The following is a 27888-nucleotide window of genomic DNA, read 5'->3' on the forward strand; positions in this document are numbered from 1 at the left end:
GACTGGAAATATGTTGCCTGGCCGTATGAGTCTCGTTTCGTGTACGGGAATGGAGACAACTTCATAAATCCATGGGCCCTGCATGTCAGCAGGGAACTGTTCAAACTGGTGGAGGCTCTGTAATGGTATATGACGTGTGGAATTGGAGTGATACGTGTTGATACGACTCTAACAGGTGAAACTTACGTAAGCATCCTATCCGATCACCTGTAGCCATTCCGACGGATTTGGGCAATTCCAGCAGGACGAGGCGACACCCCACATGTCCAGAATTGGTACAGAATGGCTCCACGTACATTCTTCTGAGATTAAACACTTCCGCTTGTCACCAAACTCACCAGACATGAACATTATTGAGCATATTTGGGATGCCTTACAACGTGCTGTTCAGAAGAGATCTCCACCACCTTGTACTCGTACGGACTTATGGACAGCCCTGCAGGAATCATGATGTCATTTCCCTCCAGCACTACTTCAGACATTACTCGAGTCTATTGCACGTCGTTTTGCGACAGTTGTGCTTGATCGTGGGGGTCCTACACGATATTAGACACGTATACCAGTTTCTTTGGCTCTTCGCTATTTGATATGGGATGTAGAATAAATTAATATCTGAATGTTTCATCGGCAAAACGCATCGATTTCTCCCTCCTACATCCAATAAAGACCCACAAAGCGTGGAAAGGAAGTTAGAACAAGACAGTCTCGTGTTGTGTGGAGAGTGATAACCTGGAGAGAGAGAGGGGAGGACGAGAATGTGAACAGACAGCGAGGGGAGAGGCGGAGACAGGTGCAGTTAAGAGGAGGAGGAGATGGATTGAGATATGGTAGGGGAAAATGGAGAGAAGATGGACAGAGAAAATAAACAGGAAGGAGGGAGGAAAAAACAGGCAGAGAGTTGGGGGAGGCGGAAATTGATAGAGAAAAGGAAGAGGAGGAGATAGGAAGAAGAGAGAGGAGCAGGACATGGAGAGGAAGGGGTGGAGATGAACAGGGAGAGAGGAAGGAGATGGACAGAGAGAAAGATGGAAATAGAATTACAAGGGGTTGGTGGTGATGGACAGAGAGGGAAGGAACAAATAGAAAGAGGGGACTGGTGCAGATTGACACAGAATGGGTGAGGCGGAGGAGGATAGAGAGAGCTGCAGGAGGAGATAGGGAGTGGGGAGTGGTGGAGGTGGACAGAGAGAGAAGATTATGGAAGTTGTAAGAGGTCCATGATTAAGGAACTTGTTGCTGTGAGTAAGGAATTTGTTGCTAGCGCACTTGAGCAGATGTAATTTCGATGGATTACTCACGCGCTGCCTGCGATATGTAAGGTATAAGAGAATCTCAGACCAGAAAGCAGTGTTGTCAGCAGTAGGAACTGTGTAGCAGTAGGAGTAAGTAGTAGCTAGCAGTCTTTGGTATGAAGTTGGCTTGGCCGGTCGTGGGGAGCGATGGCGGAGCCTGAGCGATATAATATAAGGTAATAGCAGCCTCGCGCATATGTACTATTGTTATGTCAAGCCCCATATAAATGTTTTTAAAAATCTCTTAATAATAATCTTTCTTGAAAAAAATTAACTTTTGATAGTCATTCATCTCAATTTAAAGAACTTACTAATTTCTCCAATCCATGCTCATCCCGATTATTGTAAAGAAAAATCAGTTGTTTCTTTTTATATATGACAGATCTATCGGCCAGCATTGCACAGGGCTGTGCCAGAAAAATTTCTTACAGAAGCAGATATATACGCGTTATCCGGCGACCTTATTGAGGTACGAATTTTCAGTTTATTCAGTCAGAATGATCTTTCAGGGCCATGACGCGGCGCTGCTGACGTCCAAAATCCACCAGTTTCAATTCACGTTATTGAAAGATTTGTCACATTGTATTATTGATAGGGTACGGAATTTATCTGTTGGGCAGTTACACTGGATGTGAATTATATAATTGTATATTTTACTGTTGGGAGGTTACGGAATTTTTGTGGGGAGGTTACAAGGCGGACAGCGACAAGGGATAGTAGGAGGAGTAGTTTGGTGATGCAGGCACAGAGGGGAGAGGGAGGGAAGGTGGTTGAAGAGCGGCAGGATAGTTAAAGGGGGGAGAGGCCAGAGACGAGGAAGGAGGAGATGGGCGGAGAGAGGATCAAGAGGAGCAAGTCAGAGGCGTGGGAGGAAGAAGGACAGAGAGAGCAAGGAGTAGGAGATGGGCTGGCAGAAGACTGGAATAAATAAGTACCCGGGCAACGCCGGGGTTTCTCAGCTAGTTAATAAACAAACAATTGAGTTACGGGTTTGTGATTCCGCCCGCCGTCCTGTCGCCACGTCAGCCGCCACGTCTCGCTCTGAGCACAATACTGGACGCGCCGGCCGCCGTTTTCCGGTGGTCCCTGGCTGCGACGCTCGTCCGGTATTCACAGCAGCGCGCCGCCCCGCCGCCTGACAGCGTTTGCATTAATCCGGCCCGGTGGGCGGACGGCGGCGGCGCGCTGTCCGGATTACAAGCACTTCCGGCGTCCCGCGCAGAACACCCGCACCTGCGCCGCGCCGCGCCGCGCCGCGCCGCTGTGAAATTCACGAGGTCGTCCCCGGCCCGCCCGCTGCTGGAAATTTAATTCAGCCGTCTGCGGGCGCTGTCGCTCCCCGCTGCCGCCCATTTGCCGAAGTGCCCAGGCGCCGCTCCGGGATACCCGAAAGTGAAAGAAACCTCTGCCCACAATCTTCCTCCACTCTCTCTCTTTTTCCTCGGCGGGGAAAAATCGTACAGCGAAACGTTCACTGCAGACACTGCTCGCATCTGGACGAGTAACAACAGCGAAAATCCTTGAGGGAGTTAAAGAATTACATTAAATGTAAATGAAAAGTTTTTCTCCAACTTTATTACGAACATCTGAGACCACCTAGAATCGTTGATAGTTTGTATCGAACTTACGGATTTCCGTAAAAGAGCCTGTGAGGGATAATTAAGACTGGAAAATGCAAGATGCCCCAGTACTCCACGGAATAATGCAACTAGAGAGTTAATTCCAGTACTTATTTAAAAAAGACACTATTTTGATTGCCCATTCCATTTATACATTAGAACTATCCGCCATATTCCAAAAAAGTTATTATGTATAACTTCTTTATTCAACTAAGTTTTTTTATATTCTATTGTATTTGTTCCTTGGCGTCAGCACAACAGCTTGAGATATACATAGGTTCGATTCTGTTATTGTAAATTGTCAATCTTTGTTTGCAGGGATCACATACAATACAAAATTCCTGGACATATCAAGGCATCACGTTTCCATAAAGAAGCTACTGACATCTACTAAACCAATACTAAGTTCTTCTCAGGAAAACTTACAATGTAGAGCCAAAGGCTAAAAATTTATAATATCCCTAATTTTATAGGCTTCTGAAGATGACAAATTAATTTGTCGAAACTGGTAAAGCATAATATTAAAATGTATTTTCAAATGACGAATGAATTTTATTTTGAAAAGGAGAAGTGAAACTTGACACACATGCTTGAAATGACATGGGGTTTATTGAAACAAAAGAAAGGGCACAAAAGATCAACAAGTGGCGCTTCATATGATAAAGGATGAATTAGCATAATAACTGGCTTTTAATAAAAACTGTATTATTTATATCAAATGCTCGACATCTCATTCGTCAATTTCTACTTTCGGGGGACAATGTTCCGAACAGCAATGCACAGCGTATCAGTAAGTTTAGTGAGAAATTGCCGTCGTGTTTTATCTTTTAGCACCCCTAATGAGGTCGAAAGATCGTGGTACACTTGCGCCTTCAGGTTAACCAATAACCACACAGATTGCGGTCTGGGGACCTGGGGGGCAAAGCATGACCGACGTTGTGGCTCAGCACGCGATGCTCGACAAATGGTGTGGGCAAGAGATCTATCACACGCGTAGTAGTATAGGGTGGAACACCATACTGAATGAAAGTCGTACCTTCCAGCAGATACTGTATCTACAGGACATGCTGCCTGTAATTGCAAAAGAAAGTGCCAGCATGATCTCTCCATTAACAAAAGGTTCCAGAACACTACCCCATTCGGATTTCCGGGAGGAGACTGCCAAGGGAGAGGTGACCATGACAAAAAGATTGAATAACCAACGAAAGGATAACGTTATACGAGTCGGGACGTGGAATGTCAGAAGCTTGAACGTGGTAGCGAAGCCAAAAAATCTGAAAATGGAGATGCAAAGGCTCAATTTAGATATAGTATGGTTAGTGAAGTGAAATGGAAAGAGGACAAGGACTTCTGGTCAGAAGAGTATAGGGTGATATCAAGAGCAGCAGAGAATGATATAAATGGGTAATGCAGTACATAAAAGGAGATGAAAATCTAATAGCCATAAGCGATTGGAATGAAGTCTTAGGGGAAGAAGTAGAAGAAAAGGTTACAGGAGCATGTGGCATTCGTATAAAGAAAGAGAAAGGAGAAAGATTAATTGAGTTCTTTAACAAGTTTTAGCAAGTAATAGCGAATATCCTGTTCAAGAATCACAAAAGGAGGAGGTATACTTGAAATAGGCCGGGCGATACGGGAAGATTTTAGCTAGATTCCGAAATCAGATACTGGAGGTAAGGCGTACCCAGGAGCAGACATAGACTCAGATCAGAATGTAGTTGTGATTAAGAGTAGGCTGAAGTTCGAGAGATTAGCCTGGAAGAATAAGTATGCGAAGAAGTGGGATACAGAAGTACTGAGGAATGACGATGCTCTCTTGAAGTTGTCTAAGGCTGTAGATACAGCAGTAGAGAATAGCTCAGTAGGCAGTACAATTAAAGAGGCATGCAAATCTTTGAAAATGGCAATCACGAAAACTGGAAACAAAAACAAAGGCACAAAGAAGGTAACTGCCAAGAAACCATGGGCAACAGACGAAATACTTCAACTGATCGATGAAAGGAGGAAGTAGAAAAATGTTCAGGGATATTCAAAAATACAGAAATACAAGTCGCTGAGGAATGTATCAAAAGGAAGTGCAGGGAAGCTAGGACGAAATGACTGCATGAAAAATGTGAAGAAATCGCAAAAAAATGACTTTCGTAAGGACTGTCAAAACAGTCAGCGGTGACATGAAAAGCAAGGGTGGTATCATTAAGAATGCAACGGGAATTCCACTGTTAAATGCAGAGGAGAAAGCGGGAAACTGGATTGATTACATTGAAGGCCTATATGAGGGGGATTATTTGTCTGATGTTACAGAAGAAGAAACAGGAGTGGATTTAGATGATATAGGGGATTCAGTATTAGAATCAGAATTTAAGAGAGCTTTGGAGGACTTAATATTAGATAATGCAGAAGGGACAGAGAACATTCCGTCAGAATATCTAAACTCATTGGGGAAAGTGGCAACGAAACCTTTATTCGCGTTGGTGTGTGGACTGTACTAGTCTAGCGATATACCATTTGACTTTCGGGAAAATATCATTCACACAATTTCCAAGTTTGCAGGAGCCGACAATTGCGACAATTATCGCATCACCAGCCTAACATCTCAATCATCCTAGTTGCTGATAAGAGTAATTTACAGAAGAATGGAAAAGAAAATTGAGGGTGTGTTAGACGATGATCAGTTTGGCTACAGGGAAGGGAAAGGCACCAAGGAGGCAAATCTGGCGCCGGAATTGTTAATGGACGCAAGACTGAAGAAGAAAGAAGACACTTTCATAGGGACTATCGACCTGAAGAATCGTTCTACAATGTAAAATAGTGGAAGATGTTCGAAATTGTGAGAAAAATAGAGGTAAGCTATAGGGAGAGACGGGTAATGTACAGAATATGCAAGAGCCAAGAGGGAATAATGAGAGCGGGCAGCCAAGAACGAAGTGCTCGCATTAAAAAGGGTGTAAAACACGGATGTAGCCTTCGTCCCTATTGTTCAATCTGCCCATCGAAGAAGCAATGACGGAAATAAAAGAGGGATTTCTGGAGTACAATTAAAATTCAAGCTGAAAGGATACGATTCGCTGATGACACTGCTATCCTGAGTGAAAGTGAAGAAAACTTACATGATCTGCTGAAAGGGGTGGTCTAATGAGTACAGAATATGGATTGAGAGTAAATCGAAGAAAGGTGAAAGTAATGAGAAGTAGCAGAAATGAGAACAGCGTGAAACTTAACATCAGGATTGATGGTCACGAAGTTAAGGAATTCTATTACCTAGATAGCAAAACAACCAGTGACGGATGGAGCAAGGAGGACATGAAAAGAAAACCAGCAGTGGCAAAAAGGGTATTCCTGGCCAAGGAATATTTACTTGCACCAAATATAGGCCTTAATTTGAGGAAGAAATCTATAAGAAAGTACGTTTGGAGCATAGCATTGTATGGTGGAGAAGCACTGACTGTGAGAAAACGGGAACAGAAGAGAAACGAAGCATTTGAGATATTGTGCTACAGGCGAACGTCAAAAATTAGGTGGACTGATAAGGTGAGGAATGAGGAGGTTCTGCACAGAATCGTAGAGTAAAGGAATATGTGGAAAACACTGACAGGGAGGAGGATAGGACATCAGCTAAGAGATCAGGTAATGACGTCCATAGTAATACAGGGAGCTGTAGAAAGCAATACCTGTAGAGTAAGACAGAGATTGGAATTACAACCAGCACACAGCACTTTGAGGACGTAGGTTGCAACTGCCGCTCTGGGGTGAAGAGGTTGGCACAGGAGAGCAATTCTCGCCGGCCGCATCAAGCTATTCAGAAGACAGATGACTACTGACGTGTTGCTGTCCAGCACCATCTGTCGGCCAGTTTTTGCAATCGTTTTAGGAGTCAATAAAACCCCATGTCATTGCAGCCAGTGTGTCAATTTTAAGGAACTTTGCTTCACGCAATGCAACGACGTCATTTTGGTTGCATACTCGGCAGGCGTTAAGCGGCTAGACGGTGAACGGCAGAAGCCACAGTTCTGGTCGGGTCTACAGAGGAGGGCACCTTTTCCGCCCTATCTTGCATCGCCTTTCACGTGCATGGAAACAGAACGTTGCTCAATGTCATTCCTGCTGCCGGGTCGGCTGCATGGCCCGACGAACAGAGGCGACGAGAGAGTCAATAAATGGGCCTACTTCCAGGGGCGATGCCCAGCGTTCTGCTCGTCGTTACGATAGGCGCCAGCGGAAAACAGCCAAAAACCTCTCTTCGACGTCCGCTGTTCGTCCACCAGTCCATAAATCGGGACTGGCGTTAGAATAATTTCTTGGAAGTGTCTACCGACACGAGTGTTACTTGTCAAATACAGTACCTTTCATCAGGCCTCTTTCAGATGGGAGTTAAGTATTGTATTAATTGATTCCGTAATAAAGAGTGGTAACTTTGACTCCGAACAGCCACTCGGTAGTTGTGTTGGTGGTAGCCAGAATGGCAGAACTAATATAATCACGTTTACTCGTGTTAAGATTGTAGTACGCTGAGGACTAGCAGAATGAGTTGCCAAGATGTACCGTACAATAGAGCGCAATACGGAAGTCGGTAAACTAATAAGTAGAAAGTTCAGGAAACAGATATGATGCTGGATGCCAGTGGAATGCGAAAAAGTCTTCGTCTACTATCTCTCTTCCTCAGCATAAGAATATCCCACCGAGAAAAATTCATTGCACATGCTGTACGCATCTGCCCGAATGTAAGAAATTACAATACAATACCAGCGTAAATTCTCTAGTGAGTTTACAAAGTGCATTACACACTAATAAAAATCTGTTCTGCGCCAAATATTCCCAGAACACCTCATCGCGACGTCCTAGCATAATAAATCAGTCATTGCGGATTGCTATACGGAGGGTATTGATTGTGTATCAAAGCAGTAAAAGGAAACCGGTAAGTAGAAAAGAAATTGTTCCCGTAATACAAATTTTCAGGGGTTATTAATAAGAACAGTGATACCAGTTTAGCGGAATGAAACCTGATCTGGAAATTAGGGAGTCGAAAGTTTAGAAGTCGAACATGTTGTGTATGGCAGTGAAATACCAAAGCAGACGGATCGATATTTGTACAGTCTAATGAGTTTATCGGTATGCATGCGATAGCATCAGTATCTAACATGTTTCAAACGCCGCTTACAAATCTACCTGAACTCCCGAGAGCATCGAACGTGGGCTGACTGTTTATAGGAAAGCCCTTGTCGTTCGTTACGAAAACATCCTAAAATGCTGAACGGACAGGTCGAGAAACTTGCAACAGTTAAAATATAGAATTCACCACGAAATTTCAGGAATCCTTCTGGCAGTTAAGACAGATGTGTTCAAAACTGGGTGAATTGGCTCGAGTACTCTGTAGACGTGAATAGCCGTCATTTGTCCGATGTAGTATTTCATGAGTAAACTTGAACAAAATAGTACCTTGCGTAAAATATTTGAACTTCGTTTCCCTGTTAGTTTGTAAGCTTTTCAAATTTGGAATCGTCAAAATATTGTAGAACACCATACACAATGGTCTAACAGGCAACAATATAACCTTAAAAAGTTCGGAATTCTGCCACAGTTGCAAAATAATGACAACAAAAAGCTAACAATGCCGAAGAATGCTTAACTTATTTAGAATCAGCCTCTTAACTACATCTTGCTGAACTGTTACTAGCAACATCCAACAACTGAGACAGCTACCTTCAACGCTACCAAGATACCCGTACTTATGTCTGAATAAGTATATATAATAATTCCGTGAATGTAAAAGCTATAAAAAAGAAAAACAAGTGCTACCTAACAATTTGTACAGATGAGCACGATATGTAACACATGGTCTGGATCATCTAGATCTCATGTTATGCAGGCTGAAACCTTTTACAGCCATATACCATATATTGGGTTAATATATGTCACAAAAGACTGTTTCTCTTATATTTACCAAAAATAAAACATTAGATTGTTACTTACCTTACGACAGTAGCTCTCTTAGTCACGTACACCAAAGGTTAGAAGAAAACGACAACAAGATCAACGGTGTCTTCGGACAATCTGTTCCTCAACATACAGAACTTTTACCTCACAATGTGACTCCAAGAAGCACGTTAAGCTGTCATCACTAAAGGCGGATAGGACAAGTAGTGTTGTTGTTGTGGTCATCAGTACGAATACTGGTTTGATGCAACTCTGCATGTTACTTTTTTTCTGTGCTAGCCTCTTCATCTCCAAGTAACTACTGCAACCTACATCCTCCTTAATCTGTATGCTGTACTCATTTATTGGTTTCCCTCTACGATTTTTACCCCTACAGCTTCCCTCCAGTACTAAATTGGCGATCCCTTGATGTCTAAGACTGTGTCCTGCCAACAGATACCTTCTTCTAGTCAGGTTGTACTACAAATCTCTTCCCTCCACAGACCTACTGAGAATCTCCTGATTAGTTGCATTCTTCCGTAGCATCACATTTCAAAAGCTTCTATTCTCTTTTTTTATCTAAATTGTTTATCGTCCATGTTTTACTTCCATTCGTGGCTACACTCCATACATATGCTTTCAAAAAGGACTTCATGACACTGAAATCTTTGCTCGATGTTATCTAATTTCTATTCTTTCCATTGCCAGTCTACATTTTATATCCTCTCTACTCCGAAAATCATTAGTTACTTTGCAACCCAAATAGCAAAACTCACCTACTACTTTAACTATCTCATTTCCTAACCAAATTCCCTCAGCATCACCTGATTTAATTTGACTCCCTTCCATTATTCTCGTTTTTCTTTTGTTTTTGTTCATCTAATATCCTCCTTTCACGACCTTGTCCATTCCGTTCAACTACTCTTCCAAGTGCTTTGCTGTCTGTGATAGAATTACTGTGTTATCGACAATCATCGAAGTTTTTGTTTCTTCTCCCTGGAGCCGGCCGCGGTGGTCTCGCGGTTCTAGGCGCGCAGTCCGGAACCGCGCGACTGCTACGGTCGCAGGTTCGAATCCTGCCTCGGGCATGGATGTGTGTGATGTCCTTAGGTTAGTTAGGTTTAAGTAGTTCTAAGTTCTAGGGGACTAATGACCACAGTAGTTGAGTCCCATAGTGCTCAGAGCCATTTGAACCATTTTCTTCTCCCTGGACCGTAATTCATATTTCAAATTTTTCTTTTGTTTTCGTTACTCCTTGCTCTGTGTACAAATTTAATAACATCAGGGATCGGCTACAACCCTGTCTCACTCCCTTCTTAGTCACTGCTTCCCTGTCATGCCCCTCCACTCTTATAATTAGCATCTGATTTCTGTACAAGCCATAAATAATCTTTCACTCCCCGTATTCTGTCCTTGCTACCCTCAAAATTTCAAGGAGAGACTATGTTGACTGGAATATAGGCACTACAAATTTTATAGTAGTGGTAAAAATGGTTCAATTGGATCAGAGCACTATGGGACTTAACGTCTGAGGTCATCAGTCCTCTAGAACATAGAACTACTTAAACCTATCTAACCTAAGGACATCACACACATCCATGTCCGAGGCAGGATTCGAACCTACGGCCGTAGCGGTCGCGCGGTTCCAGACTGTAGCGCCTAGAACCACTTGGCCACCCTGGCCGGTATAGTCGTGGTACAAATTAGGAGTCGGTACAGTGTAAGCAACTCTCTACTATCATTTATGACAAATTATAACACTGCACTGGACTGTGAATAAATACAGCCACCTTGGATTGTGCACACATCACAACCTCAATCGACTCAGTCGGTCACCCTTACCTTGGTATTACGCCCTTTGACTTGAACGTGGCTAGCTAGCACTCAAATGTTTGGACTCTGTTTTTATTTGATCGTGATATAGTACGACAACTCGATAGAGAACACTCCAAAGCCTGCGTTTTCAATCACTTATTCCAGGAACGCTGTCCTTGACATTCGCCGAGTTTTGATTCATTCGCGCAATTCTTACGGTGTGTTATAATTTTCGCAGTCCCTAATATTTCCAATTTTGCTTTGTTACGACTAATGAAATTCATTATTACACGTTTCGCCATTACTGCGCCAAACAGTCTTAAGTTACGTCATTTCCTGTCTGGATATGAACGTAGCGAAAAGCGGAAAGAAAATTGGCACTTAACGAACCCCTTCAGTGCGTTATAATTGTAGCCGGTCGAAGAGAGGTAAATAAAACCAGCAAGCGTGAGTCGATGAATGACAGACTGGGTGGACGCCTTTTGCCGTAAATTAATTTGACGCCGCGGGGGATGCACGAAAGGGCGGTCGGCTGGAAATGCCGGCGCCACTGAATCACGCCTGCGCCTGTTATTACAGTTTTATTCTGGCCGGCCAGCCCGTCAAAGCCGCCCGTGTACTGCAGCGCTAATCCGCACTGGAAATATACCGACGCTTGTTTACCCGCCGCTTTAATCGCTCTTAATAACAAATCAGGCTCTCCTTGTGTGCGGAATCCCTTTGGCCGCCACATTCACGATCACCGTCCTCTCCGCAAATACGGCCGTCGGCGGTTCAGCGTCGATGAGTCGCCCTGGGCAGCGGCATTCACGCATTATCTGCCAGACGCACCCGGATTAAACTGCCAGATAAGCGGCGCACGCACGCCAAAAACAGTTTCATAAGAGAACTGTTCGGAGCCACGGGCAAATTTACGTTTCCGGCTTACAGGAATTGAATGTGAAGGATTTTACTCGGCATTTATTAAACGTTTTATTTTACGGAGCGTTGAGTTTCGATGGAGCAAATCAAGAAAGAATGGCAACATGTGGCTTTTTTATTAGCAGACTGTTTGAATGATCCCTCATCTTGCAGTTGTACAAGCGACATTTCATAAATAATGCACAGGTTGGTTCTACTGTGAATTGTTTGACGCAACACCAATGAAAATTACGTCAGATGTTGTTTGGAGCTTGTGGAAGAAATATGTCTTTTTGTGGTTCTTCGCTGGGCAGTCTACCATAAAATCGGCGAGAAGTAGAAAAGGGCTCTGTGTAGGTTTCGGGTATTGTGACTGTTCAAGAGCAGTGGTCTTATATCAAGATCGAAACTTTACGCAGCAAAAACCCGACAGAAGTCCACAGTGAGTCAAGTGAAGTTTGTGGTGAGTTTATAGTCGATCCTAGTAAAGTTTCACGTTGGGTTAATCGTTTGTGTGGTGATCGTATGAGCATAGACGATAATCCAAGAGCCGGAAGGCCGGAAACGTCAACAGATGAACGAAATTTGAAACCTGTAACAGATTCTCTTCTACATCTACATCTACATCCATACTCCGCAAGCCACCTGACGGAGTGTGGCGGTGTGTACCCTGAGTACCTCTACCGGTTCTCCCTTCTATTCCAGTCTCGTATTGTTCGTGGAAAGAAGGATTGTCGGTATGCTTCTGTGTGGGCTCTAATCTCTCTGATTTTATCCTCATGGTCTCTTCGCGAGATATACGTAGGAGGCAGCAATATACTGCTTGACTCTTCGGTGAAGGTATGTTCTAGAAACTTTAACAAATGCCCATACCGAGCTACTGAGCGCCTCTCCTGCAGAGTCTTCCACTGGAGTTTATCTATCATCTCCGTAACGCTTTCGCGATTACTAAATGATCCTGTAACGAAGCGCGCTGCTCTCCTTTGGATCCTCTCTATCTCCTCTATCAACCCTATGTGGTACGGATCCCACACTGCTGAGCAGTATTCAAGCAGTGCGCGAACAAGCGTACTGTAACCTACTTCCTTCGTTTTCGGATTGCATTTCCTTAGGATTCTTCCAATGAATCTCAGTCTAGCATTTGCTTTACCGACGATCAACTTTATATGATCATTCCATTTTAAATCACTCCTAATGCGTACTCCCAGATAATTTATGGAATTAACTGCTTCCAGTTGCTGACCTGCTATTTTGTAGTTAAATATTAAGGGATTTATCTTTCTATGTATTTGCAGCACATTACACTTGTCTACATTGAGATTCAATTGCCATTCCCTTCACCATGCGTCAATTCGCTGCAGATCCTCCTGCATTTCAGTACAATTTTCCATTGTTACAACCTCTCAATACACCACAGCATCATCTGCAAAAAGCCTCAATGAACTTCCGATGTCATCAACAAGGTCATTTATGTATATTGTGAATAGCAACGGACATCGCAACCTTGCTGAAACAACGATTCAAACGTGAAGGTCTAGAGTGCTTGTGTCGCTATTGATAAAACGTAGATTAGACACTTTGAACCGGAGTTGAAAACACAGTCCAATGAGTGGAGAGCTTTGGATCCCCCACGTCCCAAAAAATTTCGAATCGCCCCGTCAAAACTCAAACAGTAAAATATGATTTTTTTCTGTGATCACGAAGAAATAATCATGACGGATAGTGTCCCTAGTCGAAAAAGTGTCACAGCAGCGTGTTGTCAAAAATTCAGGCAAAACCTGTAAAGGCAGATACGCGAAATACAACCTCAGTTGCTGGAGGCTGCGCCACTAATTCTCCACGACAATGCTCGCCAGCATATTGGCAACGTTGTAGCTCGAAAACTGCGCGAATACCTGTTGCCGCATCCTCCCTGCAACCCGGACATGAGTCCACCGGACACTGACTTGTCCACGAAGTTGAAAAGAACCTAAGCGTGGACGTCGTTCTCTTTCCCTGGAAGAGCTTTCTACCACAGTTTCCTGAGCCATTCGACAGATGAAAAGAAGTGCTGTCCTGGATGGGATAACAGAGTTTCCGAGACGTTGGGATTCAGTCATAGAGAAGCAGGAAGACTATATTGAAAGACTATAAGGAGATAATAAAAACTAAAGGTGAAAATAATAAAGTTAATGTGCATTATTAACGAAATGCCGTACTTCGGAAAACAGTCTATATGGCACAAATCACATTTTTTGGTGACCAGTTTCAGTCCAGAGGCGGACCATATTCACATCAAAATGGTTCAAATGGCTCTGAGCACTATGGGACTCAACTGCTGTGGTCATTAGTCCCCTAGAACTTAGAACTAGTTAAACCTAACTAACCTAAGGACATCACACACATCGATGCCCGAGGCAGGATTCGAACCTGCGAGCGTCATCTTCACATCGTACTCTGGAATACAGAGTACTATCAATATAGAGGGCCACACAAATAAAACATATACAGTGTAATAAGAATTAAACGAAGTCGTATCCAAAGTTGACATATGGAGTCAGATCCACAGAGGAGGAACTACAGAAGTCTCCAGATGCTGTGAACCTCAGGAGAAGCAAAGGTGTGGCGTGGTTAAAGTTAAATGTCGAAAACTCCGCCCCGCAATCGTGTCCATTCGTCATTCGTAACCAACAGAATGAATGCTTGTTGAACACATGACGAAAAACTTTAAAAATGACATCTATTTATAGTGTTGGCTGTAAGATTAACAACTGTCACATTTTTTATGCTAAGAATTAAGACATAAAATAGCATGCAATAAGAAGCCCATAATTTACACTGCCCTCTGCGGGAAGTTATGTATGTGTGAGGAGTCACTGGTTATTTAGCAATCCGTGTAGCATATCCATAAAATCTTTTTTAGCAGTTTGCTTATGTATCTAATTACAGTATCGACTTAAGTTGCTTATTTTAAGTTTACACTGTAAAATCTAACACATTAAATTGAAAATTAACATAAAGTGAGAAGCCAAGACGTCACTATTCCACTACCCTCTGCATGTCAGGTTATCAGGCAACGTGCAGCATATCGATAACGATGAACGATGCTATGCTGTCTAACTGGGTCCACTGAAGTATTACTTTGAAGTTAAGTGGCACACAGAAATAAAAAAAATTAAAAAAAGGTGGCTCTGAGCACTATGGGACTTGACTTCTGAGGTCATCAGTCCCCTATAACTTAGAACTACTTAAACCTAACTAATGTAAGGACATCACACACATCCAGGGCCGAGGCAGGATTCGAACCTGCGACCGTAGCGGTCGCTCGGTTCCAGACTGAAGCGCCTAGAACCGCTCTGCCACACACGGCCGGCTCACACAGGAATAACTGTTAAAGTTTATGTAGCTGTTAAGTAATGTCATTAAGCTGATTACATTAAATTTACATTGAATCACATATTAAAATGAAAAATAACATAAAGTAAGATGTCAATAACAACGCTATGGCATTGCCCCTACCTTGCATTTTCGTAGAAAAATGTCGTCAGAATGATCAGATCAACAACAAATTAGAAAATAATATCATTTTGACAGGAATGGTATAAAAATAACGATCACTAACAAATCTGAATTTGAAGCTGCAGATGTCTCAGCGTGACGACTGATGATCGTCATAATCCGCTTCTTCTACAGTTATAACATGGCAGCCACACAGTGTCACTAGAACTAAAATAACGTCTTTGTGTCACCGCATCAACCTATTACATTGGATTTTGAAGATTTTTAGAGCAGATCAAAGCGAATTCTGTCAAAACTGAAGAACTATTTTGAAATGTAAAAAAACTTTTAAGACATTCTGAAATACTTTCGAGAGTCGCATTAGTTGATGGAGTTCATTTATTACAGCGTCATTTTAAAATTGTATTTATTAAGCATCACTAGTTTCGAAAGCAGCATATTTTCAAGTGCATCTAAAACCAAAACAAAACACTCAATTAACGTTACATTTAAACCTTACTCAACTGTATTGAATGTTGCGCTTTCTCTAGCACATCAGTTACTCCTATTAGATGTGGTCACATATACCCGTCAAATCTGTTAAGATGCACTTGGATGTGAGGCACGCCTGAATCTAGTAGTACTTAACAGAGCACAATTATAAAATACAGTGTTGTGTAACAATTTCTTTCTTCAAATTTTATTGTTTCTAATTTTACGTAGCTAATTTTCTGGCAGAATCTGTACTTTGTACGATGATTCTTTGTACTCTCTTTTCATCTATTAATCCAGGTTGTGGTGCCCACACAGAGGAAACTGATTCAAGTCCTTTTATTTTTAAATTTTTAAGACATGAGCATTTCACACACTTGTTACCGGTTTTGACCAGCTGTTCAAACGTGTGTGTGAATTCCTAAGGAACGAAACTGCTGAAGTCATCGGTCCCTAGACTTACACACTACGTGAACTAACTTACGCTAAGGACAACACACACAACCATGCCCGAGGGTGGACTCGAAACTCCGGTGGGAGGGGCCGCTGCCTCTCACGCACGTGGACAAGCAGTAGCAGCGTATTTAAAGAACGAATACAGATTTAATGAGCTAATTTAAAGTCCAATAACAGATTCAGAGAGACTGGGAAATTACGAGTCCAATGACTGCTATCACGGATCAGCTGTGTTCATACGAAGTTAGTTTAAAAAGCTGATATGCAAATTCCCTATGCGGAATAAATATTGTTCGAGATTCTAGACCCACCGAGATCGCAGTTAAGTACTGTGTGGATCCGAAAGGAAGAACAGATTTCAGTTGCTTATTACAAACTACGAAAGATAGAAACACATTGTGTGTCTCACTTAGTAGAGGGAGATTCAGACCTTTATATTCGCACAGACTACGTACCACACACTCGACATGAGCACAATGCTTTACTCGAAAAATGTCAAAATGGTAGTCCATTTCATTTCCACATACGAATCAACATGTCCTTATTTATTTAAATTTTTCAGTGTTTGAAGAGCAGCTGTCATAGGTGGGACAAAGACTCCTTCTTTTCTGCACCGAAACAGAAAAAACCGTAAGGTGTGAGGTCTGGTAACCTAGAAAACCAGAAGCAATGATCAACATCTTGTTGTTCACTTTTTCCAACCCAACATTATTGGATGTCGCTGTTAAGATAATGGCGAACCTAAAGGCGACAGTGATGCGGGGCGCCGTCATGCATAAAAACTGAATCTTTGGAAACTTCATCAAGTTGAGGAAACAAACAATTTGCAGCATATGCAGATTGACATTTCTATCGCAGTGTATTCGCAAAAAAGAAAGGTCCGAGAACTTTGTGAATCAAAACGGCACAAAACGCATTAAAACTTAGGTGAGTCCCTCCCACGTTCGACGACGACGCCAATATTTTGTGAACCCAAATTCTCATATTATGTTGGTTTACTTTATACGATAGATGAAACGTCGACTCGCCCGAAAAGATGAGTCGTTAGGGAAAAGTGTACTCTGTCATATCCTGGAGAACTGAAATGTCAAATTCATCTCTCTTCGTATTTTCTGTTACGGTCGCCGGGACGCAATTGCTGCAGTAACTGCAACTCGTAAGGCTTCATATCCAGGCGTCGTTAAAGAATACTCCATATAGTTGTTTGAGGAAGTTGGTGTTCGTGCCGGGCTCGTGTTGCGGACTTCCAACGGCTCCTCATAACTCGTCTCGTATACGATCCATATTTCAAAAGAGTGTGTGGACGACCAGTGCTCTTCGCTTTAGATATGCAACTAGCTTCCAAGAATTTTGTACACCAGTCATAAATCTGCTTGTTCATAGGTTGCTTCTTGCTGAATCTCTGGCGGAATGCATGTTGTATTTGAGCAGTCATACAGTGGTACAGTTTTCCAGGTACATCCAGTGGTATATGTGAATACTGTCTGCGAAATCTGTTGCGAATAGAGTTGGCAGATAAGAAGTAACAAATTTAAACATCATTCATAATGTGGCAGTTTTTATGCACCTCAATGTTCACGGCGTCATACCTCTTGAAACGTCGTGCAATTAAATAATTCTGCTTGTACATTCAGTGGTGTATGTGAATGTTGTCCGAAAAATAAGGCGCGAATTCGGTTATTAGTAAAGAAGAAATAAATTAAAACGACATTCCTGTTTCGTATCACCGAAAATGTAATAAATGATATACTTTTCTTCTTTGTGGGTTGTTGGCTAAAAAAATGTTTCGTAGAGGTTTGAAATTACATGTAAAGTACGTTGCAGGACAGTAAGTGCTGTGATTGTCAAATACAGAATGAATATAGTCAGGCTACCTGCGCGTCGTGAGCTACGTTGAGTTTTCACCCCACCACTATCCCCTTATAAATGTAAGTGGTTCCTACCACCTCAGCGATTGTTTCCAGACACTAAGTGCTACGTGTACCAAGTTCAAAGATCAAATGGCTGTGAGAACTACATCTACATCTACATGATCACTCTGCAATTCACATTTAAGTGCCTGGCAGAGGGTTCATCGAACCACAATCATACTATCTCTCCACCATTCCACTCCCGAACAGCGCACGGGAAAAACGAACACCTAAACCTTTCTGTTCGAGCTCTGATTTCTCTTATTTTATTTTGATGATCATTCCTACGTATGTAGGTTGGGCTCAACAAAATATTTTCGCATTCGGAAGAAAAAGTTGGTGACTGAAATTTCGTAAATAGATCTCGCCGCGACGAAAAACGTCTTTGCTTTAATGACTTCCATCACAACTCGCCAATCATATCTGCCACACTCCCTCCCCTATTACGTGATAATATAAAACCAGCTGCCCTTTTTTGAACCCTTTCGATGTCCTCTGTCAATTCCACCTGGTAAGAATCCCACATCGCGCAGCAATATTCTAACAGAGGACGAACGAGTGTAGTGTAAGCTGTCTCTTTAGTCGACTTGTTACATCTTCTAAGTGTCCTGCCAATGAAACGCAACCTTTAGCTCGCCTTCCCCACAATATTATCTATGTGGTCTTTCCAACTGAAGTTGTTCGTGATTTTAACACCCAGGTACTTAGTTGAATTGAGAGCCTTGAGAATTGTACTATTTATCGAGTAATCGAATTCCAACGGATTACTTTTGGAACTCATGTGGATCACCTCACACTTTTCGGTATTTAGCGTGAACTTCCACCTGCCACACCTTATGGCAATCAACTAATTAAACCTAACTAACCTAAGGACATCACACACATCCATGCCCGAGCCACGATTCGAACCTGCGACCGTAGCGGTCGCTCGGCTCCAGGCTGTAGCGCCTAGAACCGTACGGCTACTCCGGCTGGCGTGTACTAAGTGTGGTTGAAATCGGTCTAGTGATCTAGGGGGAGACGTGGAAGATAAACATACATATATAATTATACATACATACACATATACATACGAACATCCTTTTTGTAATTTTCATGCATTCTTAAGTACAACTTTGAAGATATTATTATTACTAACTTGAACTTCAATTGAAAATTGTTAAATATTTCCATTTTATTCTGCTACATTCAAGCGCGAACATGCATGAAATTCAGTTCGACTATAGATCACTTGATCAGTACAGTCTGGTATTCACAAAATTAGTAAACCTGGAAACATCACATCTCAGACGATACTAAAGCATAAAGACAGCTCTTTGGAGAGAGAAGAACATAGCAGCATTGCAAACCATCAGGTAAATGTAATAATTCGGTCTACCAGAGAAGCGAAACATAAACCGTGGCACAAAGTGAGACGTTGCTTTAGTCTGCGAGTAGAAACTCGTAGAAACTCAAAGGGCAGAGGGGAAGAGGACAGACTGAGACGGCCAGATATGACGACGCACCCCTGCGTTTCCGGACGCCGTACGCGAGGCAGTTGACGCGGCAGTTAGAGGTCGGCGCGCTCCGTTTGGTAATAACCATTCCCGCTGGGGACGCTAACTGACGCAATTAGGTTTATCAGCAGTGGCGCCGGAAGTCCTCACGGCAGGCCGATAGCATCTGCGCGCCAAGTCGTAAGCGGCACGGTGCCGTGTGGCACGGTCGCTATCTGTGCGCTAGTGTCCGCCAGGACGCCGCTGGGAGGCGGCGTGGCAAAAACCAGGCCGTCTGTGTGCTTCCAAATAAATATAGACACGCAGGAGAGCGTAACAAATAATATTAACGGCCAGCGAATACTTGGAGAATTTAAAATAATTACCTCAACTCGCTCTTTTAGGCAAATACGTTCGGAGAATAATGTACTTTATTTCATTTTACACTATTTCTGTTTCACGTTAGAAGCTCCTTCTCCATTAATATTTCATATGTTTCGATGAAGATACGTAAACAGGGCCGCAGAGACTGGTATATTTGCAGATATTCCATCTTTTTAGACGTACCATGACAAGAAAATAGTATAAAATGAAAATATCGAATTATAAATAAATACATTAGATTTTCAATTCGCACAGTGAAATAAGGGAAAAGTTTTTTATGAAGATGACTGACTAACTCATTATTGTTATAGATAATCAGCTAGCTGCGCCCTTATTGTAACCTCCTTCTTAAATTAGACAAGATTTTAGAACACTGATCAGTGTTACAATCTTCTGCAATTTCTGCAATGATCTGAATACGCGGTTCGACTTGAGTGAGAATTCGAGAGTAATTGAATTTTACCATTTTCTTCTCTTTTTTTTTTAATTTCAGACTTTCCTGTCAGACACGCAGTCAGCATAGTTACTCATATACCATCCTGCAGTCAATAATACCAACAACTACTTATTGTACTAGCTAATAGGACGGACTGCTCATCTCCATCACCATAACAAGAATACTACCTTGTTATAGTTCAAAAATGTTCAAATGTGTGTGCATTTCTAAGGGACCAAACTGCTGAGGTCATTGGTCCCTAGACTTTCACACTACTTAAACTAACACAAACTAACTTACGCTAAGAACAACACACTTACCGATGCCCGAGGGAGGACTCGAACCTCCAGCGGGAGGGGCTGCGCAAACCGTGACATGGCACCTCTAACCGGGTGTTATAGTTAAAGGGGAACTTCAGTAGCAGGCGTAACAAAGTTATCGACAAATGGCACTTGTCATACGAACACAGTAGGAGTCATTTTACAACAGCGGTGTACCCTTCGAAAGTACCATAGAAAATTCTTTATCACCATGTTTCGTCTCTGCATCGACCATGCAAAGTTAAAAAGGCACCTGAGTTGCCTACGTTGGAGTGTCACATCCCTGCATGGCTGTGGCACGGAGAAGAGCGCCAAAAACACATTCATCGTCTTAGGCTGCCCACTGCGGTACCACGCACCCGTTCGGATAGATGTGCGTGTTAAAACACCGGCTTCAGGGACACGGACAGGCTCGCTCACCACAGTCCGAATCCACCCGGTGGACTGACGAAGGGGGCCAGTGTGCCTATCAGCCTGCATTTCGTTTTCAGGCTGTTTTCCTCATCCCACTTGATTAACCTGGGGCTGGTACCCACGTCCCGCCTTCGATACATGCTACATAAATTTCAAGCTCCTGGCAGACGTGACATACTCATTCCGTCCTGGGAGATGAGTACGAGACTTAACTATTTAGTCCGCTTAAACGCTGATTCAACAGCTTAGCGGTACAATACAGCAACCGATTTTCTGCAGGGTATATATACTCCTGGAAATGGAAAAAAGAACACATTGACATCGGTGTGTCAGACCCACCATACTTGCTCCGGACACTGCGAGAGGGCTGTACAAGCAATGAACACACGCACGGCACAGCGGACACACCAGGAACCGCGGTGTTGGCCGTCGAATGGCGCTAGCTGCCCAGCATTTGTGCACCGCCGCCGTCAGTGTCAACCAGTTTGCCGTGGCATACGGAGCTCCATCGCAGTCTTTAACACTGGTAGCATGCCGCGGCAGCGTGGACGTGAACCGTATGTGCACTTGACGGACTTTGAGCGAGGGCGTATAGTGGGAATGCGGGAGGCCGGGTGGACGTACCGTCGAATTGCTCAACACGTGGGGCGTGAGGTCTCTACAGTACATCGATGTTGTCGCCAGTGGTCGGCGGAAGGTGCACGTGCCCGTCGACCTGGGACCGGACCGCAGCGACGCACGGATGCACACCAAGACCGTAGGATCCTACGCAGTGCCGTAGGGAACCGCACCGCCACTTCCCAGCAAATTAGGGACACTGTTGCTCCTGGGGTATCGGCGAGGACCATTCGCAACCGTCTCCATGAAGCTGGGCTAGGTCCCGCACACCGTTAGGCCGTCTTCCGCTCACGCCCCAACATGGTGCAGCCCGCCTCCAGTGGTGTCGCGACAGGCGTGAATGGAGGGACGAATGGAGACGTGTCGTCTTCAGCGATGAGAGTCGTTTCTGCCTTGGTGCCAATGATGGTCTTATGCGTGTTGTGTGTGTGTGTGTGTGTGTGTGTGTGTGTGTGTGTGTGTTCGTATGTGTAGGAGAGAGATACGTCCGTTATTTTATACGAGTAAAATAAGACTGCTCATATAATTTCTACAATATCATGTTCTATATCAGGTTCTGGCTGAGTGGATAATGAAACACACATGGTGTCTCATTTATCTTGCCCGGGTGCGAAATAAAAACTGCTATTGGGGGGGGGGGGGGGGGAGCAGGACACGTTAATCTGTATGATTGCCTTTCTCGTAGCTTTGTTTGTTACCAATGTATCAACAGTATTACAACTTTTTTAATAGCACCCTGTACAGCATGTAACAGCTAAAATTAGCACCACAAATACTGCCGAATTAGAAAGTGCGGTTGATGTGCAGTTTTCACATACTGGATTGGTAGTCAGGGACTGGTACTGTTAGCTAGTAAACAGATTCTAATAATACTTAGGAAGTGTATTTCTTGTACAAACATGTACTTCTTTCATTGGAAGCAAACTAAAGCAGGATAAAATACAAAGTCAGTGGTGTTTGTTGAAAGATTCTAGTGCGAGTCGTTTACAAGATACAGTATTGTGAAAATTTGCCACAAAGCCACTTGTTTCGGGCCATCAGCCATCGTAGTTTCTACGTACGATTTTGATATGCTTGCTTACAGCGTGCTTGCGTGTTCCTTGAGTGTGACAGTCCAAGCATTAGGTCGTGAGTGGACGATCGGTTTTACCAACGCGAAAAAAGCCTACTTGCTCATGGTGTATTTAGAGTGTAGATAGAATGGAGTGTACGGTGGATGCTGCAAGATATCCCAATAGATGTAGCCCATCTCCCCAGCCCAATTACTTATCAACCTCTTCACCAGTTACTTGAACGTGGTAGTGTCACACTTAGATAACGTAGCAGAAGAACACAGGTGACGAGAGAAGAGGGGGAGATCAATGTCCCTTCTGGTGTTACAGTTGATCCACGCATTAGCTCCCGCGCAATCCCACAAGAAAGTGCCACGGGTCAAGCAAGTGTCCTGCACAGTCTCCATCGATGTAATATCCATCCCTAACACATCTCTCTCCATCAAGAGCTCCATGGAAACCATTACGTGAATCATGTTAATTTCTGTACATGGGCACTAAGACAAGATACTGCAGATGTATCATGTACCTCGTTTAATAAGAAAGAACACATTTACCAATCATGACCAGGTTAACCATGGAAATTTGCGCTTTTGGCCTGTTGACTGTCCCCGTTGGCTTCGTCAGGTTGAACTTCAGCATCCATGGAGTGTATCTGAGCCTCCTAACTAACCATCTAGCACGGATGTAAAAAGACGTTTTTCTGCAGATTAGGAGGAATCTGTGGCACCAAAAAAAATGGTTCAAATCGCTCTGAGCACTATGGGACTTAACATCTATGGTCATCAGTCCCCTAGAACTTAGAACTACTTAAACCTAACTAACCTAAGGATATCACACAACACCCAGCCATCACGAGGCAGAAAAATCCCTGCACCCGCCGGGAATCGAACCCGGGAACCCGGGCGTGTGACACCAACATGATAGTCCATATCATAGTGTACCAAGCACTACAGTATGTCTTCACAAATCGTTTCCAAATCGTTGGATATGACGCAGAGGACCTGTAAGTTACCGGCCCGTTCTGCGAATTTGATGCCTGTAGACTTTTTTCCTGCGGAGGAAAGCTGAAAGATGTTGCCTACAAGAGCATACCCTCTAGCCCCGATGATACGGCACGAAGTATTATTGCAGCCTGCTCGTATATCTCTGCTTGTACACCAGTCGTTCAATATCCGACTGAAAGCGTGTATTACCACTGCTGATGGTCGTTTTGAACACAGCCCGTGATGCTTAACTGTCTCGTTAGTGGTCAGAATCCACGTAACTACTGTATGCACTTGTGCTGTTCTTTAGTGCATGTTTCCCCAGGTAATGCACAAATGACAGTATGGGAACTTTTTTAAAATACGATAGCTCGTAAGCGACTCGCACTAGAATCCTGCGACAAACACCACTGACAAAACTTCAGATGGCTCTAAGCACTATGGGACTTAACATCTGAGGTGATCAGTCCCCCAGATTTAGAACTACTTAAATCTAACTAACCTAAGGACATCACACACAACCATGCCCCAGGCAGGACTCGGACCTGCGACTGTAGCAGCAGCGCGGCTCCGGACTGAAGCGCCTAGAACCGCTCGGCTACAGCAAACACCACTGGCATTCTAATTTACTTTTATTCTAGTTTGCTGACGTCAATAGGCATTGTTCCATTTAAATAACGTATGTTTGCACAGAAAACACACTTTGTAATTATTATTACAATATGTTGATTGGGTAACAATATGAGCCCTGACTACCTAGCCATTCTGTGAAAACTGTACATCAATAGTATTTTACATGTCCGTATTATTTCCGGTGTAAGTTTTACGTGATTAACCCTGTATTCAATCGTACTTTCTCTGTTCAACACCTTTTGAAACACGAAATTATTAAAAACATGATATACAAATGTTAGTACACAGTGCAGGTATCCAGGATAACGTAACTTGTCCACTTGATGGAGTTGACAGTAAGCAACTGGAAACATGAGGAAGCTGCGCACAGTTCGTTCAGTCAGACGTCCTCAGTTGAAGGTTTGTGTGAGATAAATGTACATCAACGAAGAGATGAGAGAAATGCTACCGTCTCTAGAGGACATAAGTTTGCAAAACAGTTATTGGTTTAATATTTTCTTATTTACAATACGAACAATGTGTTGTGTGGAGCAAAGGCCGTGCATGGCTAAAAACTTCTTTATCGCTACATTTCTTTTACTTTAGTACCCTTCTAATTGTAGAGGTGTGTGCGTAAAATGTAACTTACCGGTGCTGAAGGTTGTGTACTGCGTGCTCTGCTAGGGGTAAAGCAGTGATGAGTGTCTGAACTATGCACAGTTCAAAATGGCTCTGAGCACTATGGGACTTAACTTCAGAGGTCATCAGTCACCTAGAACTTAGAACTACTTAAACCTAACTAACCTAAGGACATCACATACATCCATGCCCGAGGCAGGATTCGAACCTGCGACTGTAGCGGTCTCGCGGTTCAGACTGTAGTGCCTAGAACCGCTCGGCCACTCCGGCCGGCAACTATGCCCAGTCTAACAACCCTTCCCGGCGTAAAACCTGCAATGGACCACAGAATAATACCTCTGTATAGGGTGAGATGAGACTTCTCATCAGATGGAAAGGTATATACCATATCGTTTTATAACGTTAAAACATATGCATCCTAGCTTAACAGTATGGCGTATTCAGTTAGTTCAAGGAGCGCTCTCGTAAAGAAATGCACCGAATCACACACGTCAAGGTCTCCTGAGAATCTACCACTTCAGTAAGACTAGAAAATCCCTTCTTCCAGGAAGAAAATTTTTAAAACATTTCTGCGGCGCGCGAAGACCTTCCAGGCAAATCTTTTCGCTGAATAGCCCGAACGAAGCTCTTTGACACAGGTACAATTTCTCAACTCGGTGCTCGTTCACTTAACGAAATCTTTTCATACAGAATATCTGATAGGGACCCGCTGCAACTCGCAGTAAGTAATTACGGTAATGTCTGTCGTGGAGAAAGAGATAGACGAGGAGATAGGTGCTTCTTTATTCTAGCGCGACTGCTGACGCAAGCCCGTGTCGGTGTCTGTGAAGAGAGAGCCGTGACCCGATGGCGCCGTGCCCTGCAGTGGAGCGGTAATAGGGCTGCGTCTCCAGGCAAACATCCTGCAGTCGACATGGAAAACATCAAGAGGGAGCGGAGCTGGAGGAAGCCAAGCGGGCGCACCCGGGCAGCGTCTCAGAAGCTGTGCCTCCAATCACGCCCTCACGCCCGTGCCGTCAGTGAAGCGGGATGGGCAGAGACGAGAGACAGAGAGAGAGAGAGAGAGAGAGAGAGAGAGAGAGAGAGAGACGTAGTAAACAGAAAGAACGCGAAGTCAAGGCACCACTGCGCTTCAGAAGAAGTTTAAAAAAAGAGAGAGAAAACGAGTGTGTGAGATAACGATAAAGTCATTTTTCATCGATATAAAAAGTGATCGTATACTGGTACGTGAAAAACTTTTTGACTCGGCCTTGGCGTTTACGAAAGTACTGCAAGTACGAAATCGTTATTTGCAACCTATAGATTAAATTTTGCGCATCCCAGCAACCCGCCACAGCTTCATTAGAATAGTATATGTACAGGGTGACAATTACTGAATTGCCGGCCGGAGTGTCCTGCGGGTCTAGGCGCTACAGTCTGGAGCTGAACGACCGCTACGGTCGCAGGTACGAATCCTGCCTTGGGCATGGATGTGTGTGATGTCGTTAGGTTAGTTAGGTTTAATTAGTTCTAAGTTCTAGGCGACTGATGACCTCAGAAATTAAGTCGCATAGTGCTCAGAGCCATTTTTGAATTACTGAACTATACGAAAAAAGTAAATCAGTTACAAACTAAGGCATGCCACAATTTATTCAACATGTAAACGTCACTGCAGATATTCGAATTATGACATGTTCGATACGCCTGCCATCATTGGCGATGATACGGCGCAGACGAAAAGCAAAATTCTGCGTGACCCGCTGAAGTGTCGCAACATCGATGCTATCGATGGCCACCTGAATGGCTGTTTTCAGCTCATTAATGGTTTTAGGGTTATTGCTGTACCCCTTGTCTTTAATATAGCCTCACAAAAAGGAGTCGCATGTGTTTATAGACCGGGGAACATGGCGGTCAATCCAGACCAATGTCAGTGGCCTCTGGGTACCCCAGAGCCAGAATGCGGCTCCCAAAGTGCTCCTCCAGGACAGCAAACACCCTCCTGCTCGATGGGTTCAACCTCCCTCTTGCATGAAATACATATTGTTGAAATCAGGGTCACTTTGGATAATGGAGATGATATTATCTTCCTAAACCTTCGGTAGTCACTGTTCCATCAAGGACGTCGCAACGATTATACCGTGACTGGACATAGCACACCACACAGTCAGTCGTTGAGGATGAAGAGACTTCTCGTTTGCGAAATGCGGGTTCTCAGTCGCCCAAATGCGACAATTTTGCTTATTGTCGAACCCATGCAAATGAAAGTGGGCTTCGTCGCTAAACTAAACCATACAATTCCTATGATTAACTAAGGCCAGTGGGGAATTTGGACGTCGTAACGCTAACTTTTCAAGGGTTACGACGATTTTATTTCATGTAGGTCAATAATTGCCACCCTATATGTATGACCTATGTGTCTAACGTAGTGGTAAAGAACTTCTCATTAATCAGTCTGTCTATTACTGGCAACCAGATTAAAATCCATTCAGTAGTTCCTGAGATGTGGCCTTCACGCACGGACACAAAAATGCGGGGCCGGGGAGGGGGAGTCTAATCTATACTAATAATGTATAAAATAGTCGTATCTGTTGACTTTGTAAACGCTAATCTCCAAAACTACTTTGCTAATATTCATGGGATTTTCGCAGACAACTTGAGCATAATTTGGGGCACCATATAGGCTCTAGTTCACCAAAATCGGATCGCGGGAAAAATTATATCGTGATTAAAATTTTAGTAAGGCTTTTTTGTCTGTCATCCTCTCTATTAGACTACGGTGATCTCCAAAACTACTAGGAGAATTTTCATGGGGTTCTCACTAGTAACTTCCGCGTAGCTAGAGACAAAGCATAGGCTATGTTTCATTAAAATTTGATCGCGAAACAAAGATGTGCATACATATTCTGAAAACGTATGTACGTATGTATGTTCCACATATGCTTCGAGACAACTGGATCTTTTTCTACCAAACTTGGTGAACATGTCAGTGTCTGGAAAGAATCACTATGGGATTAAGAGCCACTTACCTAAGAAGGAGGTAAGGGAGGAGGTGAAAAAGAAGTGTTGGCTACGTCGCGCGAGTACCCAGACTTTTATTCATCC

The sequence above is a fragment of the Schistocerca gregaria genome, chromosome 2, assembly GCF_023897955.1.
Source record: "Schistocerca gregaria isolate iqSchGreg1 chromosome 2, iqSchGreg1.2, whole genome shotgun sequence".
In the NCBI taxonomy this organism is placed as follows: Eukaryota; Metazoa; Arthropoda; class Insecta; order Orthoptera; family Acrididae; genus Schistocerca; species Schistocerca gregaria.